Genomic DNA, 3,012 nt, shown 5'->3' with positions numbered 1-3,012 from the left:
GACAGACGGGGGACTCACGGACAGACGGGGGACACACGGACAGACGGGGGACTCACGGACAGACGGGGAACTCACGGACAGACGGGGGACACACGGACATGTGGGGACAGACAGGGGTCTCGGGGTTAGCGAACACCTTGGGAGGCGCCTTCACGCGCCCCGACGTCTTCCGACCAGTCCCGGAAAACGCACTGGCAGTCTCCGTTGCAGGCCCGCGTGGGCACCGCGTACTCCTTCGCGGGGCTGGCGAGGTGGGCCTCCTGGAGCTGCGGGTCGCCCTTGAGCCGTCGGCGCTCGGCCGTGTGCGGCAGGTCTCCGTCGAGCTGCGCCTCTTCCTCTGTCTGGTTCAGGGCGCAGGTGAGGCGCAGCCGGGGCTCCGATTCGGCCATGGTTTTCCATGCGGTAGCGGGCCGGACTTCCCGAAGGGCAAGCACCAGGAAGCTGAGGAAGGCTGCCCGCAGCGGCTCGCCCAGTAGGGCGAAGCCCATTGCCCAGCGACGCCTAACAGGCCTGGGAGCGTCCACGTATTCCGCCCCGCTCCCACTTGTGGCCCTCGCACCTCCTCCGCGCCCGCTCCCCCACACTCAGGACGATCCGCGGGTCCCGGCGTAGTTATAAAGCTGGTTCTGGAGCCCAGACGTACGTCCGCGCGACGACACCACAATTAACCCTCCAGGCATCCAGGACCGTTACGACTTCCCGCGTCCCGCTAGCTCCCCCATAAGCTAAAGAGCTGCTTTTGTGTGGTCACTCTTCTGGCGTGTTCCGTTCTCTATGACTCCATTTAGGGTTTGCTTGGCAAAGATGCTGGAGTGGTTTGCCATTTCCTTCTCCGGCTCATTTTACACATGAGGAAACTGAGGCAAACAGGGTGAAGTGACTTGCCCAGGGTCACCCAGCTAGGAAGTGTCTGAGGCCAGATTTGAACTCAGGAAGCTGTCTTCCTGACTCCAGGCCTGGCACATTAAAGAGCTCCACAGTGCCTTAAACGCAGTCTCCACACAGTCCCCCCGGTCCAGCCGGCTCTCCAGCTCTTCGCTCTCCAGCTGGGACCAACATTAGTTTCTATTTGGGGTCTCCTCTGGTGACTAGGGCGATTTTCCTGACTTTCAACTGAGAGCTGCCTCTTCGTACATTCCCAACACTGCCAAGGCCACGACATCGAAATAGCCATCATTTCCATCCCCAAGCTTCTCTCCCCCAATTCCCTCAGCTGACGGGCCGTCACATGAGCTCAGGGCTCTGAGCCTTCCCCATAACGCCCCTCCACAAACCTTACAGCTTACTCACACTCCATTTTACCGGCTAGATGGCTGATTTTTCCTGACAAGCCTCAATTGGCCTCTCAATAACTTCATCACAGTGGCTCTGCCCTTTGGGGACACTCATTTGATAGCACTTTAAAAACTTAAATAACCAGTCTGTCTCTTCTCCAGGCAGAATAGCGGGAGCTCCTTTCAAGGATCTCCAGCCTTAAGCAGCCCCACTCCCAGTGACCTCACCATCAAGCTTTCCTTTTGGTGGACACTCAAACTGAGCCACCCTCCATTTCGTTTGAGAGCAGCTCTAATCTCTAGGGAGTTCCTTCCCTCATACCTCCCTTAGCCTCTTCATAAGGACCACAGGTCATCTTTGTTGTGCTAGTGCCTAGTTAGGGCTAATGCCTAGTACATAGTACATAGAAGGATGGCACTGCTAGAGATGGCACCTACAGATGAAAAGGAGGCCCAGAGAAGGGAAGAGGCTGACTTGAGGTCACACAGCGTGGTGTAGGGTGATGCCACACCTTGGAGCTGAAGCACAAGACCTTCCAAATGGCCTCTTCCCTGGGGCAAAAGGTCCGAAGGAGGGCACAAAATGCACTCTCGTGCCCCATTGTTAGGGAAAGACTTGGCTGACCCCGAGGTTTTCCCTCAGTTCCTTTTCACTGAAGCAGGCCCGAATGATATGCTTAGGCCAGGAGCACTTACTAAAGACTGCCCTTTTCTTTCCCCTAGGCACACCTAATGGTCTGATTTTCTGCAATGACATTTGGGGTTACTGAAATCACTGAAGGCCCAAAATGGGGGAAAGGCTGAGTCATCTTGGCTTTCTCTGGTCCTTAAGTGCCCTGGGAGGGGAGGAAGGCACTTCACCAGTCTGATGAGTCACTACAGCACCCTTGGGAGATGATTCACTTCACTCACTACCTGAGTGCCTTTAGGAATGTTACTCAGCTTCTCTGGGCCTCAATTTCCCCATCTGTAAAATTGAGTGAAGGTCCTTCAGGCCCTGTCTCCTTGTATACTGGGTGCAGAAGACTAGCCTGAGGGTGAGGAGGGACAAAGATGAAGACCCTATAAGAGCTCAAGTCTAGTAGAGGGAGGAAAAAACCAGATTATAATGCCAAAGAGAATGGTAGGGAGCAGCTAGGTGGCACAGTGGATAGAGCATCAGCCCTGGAGTCAGGAGGACCTGAGTTCAAATCCAGCATCAGACACTTGACACTTACTAGCTGTGTGACCCTAGACAAGTCACTTAACCCCTACTGACTCACCAAAAAAAAAAAAAGAGAATGGTGACATAAACGGTGTTTCAACAGGGAGGAGATTGGAGCGGGGAAAACAGTTCTAGGTACAAGGAAATGGTGTAATCTAAGGCCAAGAGGAGGGGGATGCAGAATGTGTATAGGGGATGACAAGTAGCTCACTTCACCCATAGCTAATTTGGGAGCATGCCAACCCCCAGCCCCAGCACTCTATCTAGTTTTGCCTTTTCCCTTGGAGTCAGTGAGGAGAGGGGTGGGAACCAGTAGGCGACAACAGCTGCAAGGGTGACCTTGGGCCACATCTGTCCATCTCCAGGGCCCCTGGGCAGCTTACAGGGGTGTCTCTCCCTTTGGATACTTTCTCTGATCACGGGTGGGGTGGGGTGGGGGGAGGTCATAAAATTCCGATTTCAAAGCCAGGCAAGCATGAAGCTTCTGGATTCCAAGGGAAACAGCAATCAATAGATGTCCCCCTCAGATGGGTT

The sequence above is a fragment of the Vombatus ursinus genome, unplaced genomic scaffold (genome assembly GCF_900497805.2).
Source record: "Vombatus ursinus unplaced genomic scaffold, bare-nosed wombat genome assembly UNPS02004179.1, whole genome shotgun sequence".
In the NCBI taxonomy this organism is placed as follows: domain Eukaryota; kingdom Metazoa; phylum Chordata; class Mammalia; order Diprotodontia; family Vombatidae; genus Vombatus; species Vombatus ursinus.
The sequence above is the reverse complement of the archived record's forward strand: the minus strand, read 5'-3'. Positions refer to the sequence as shown.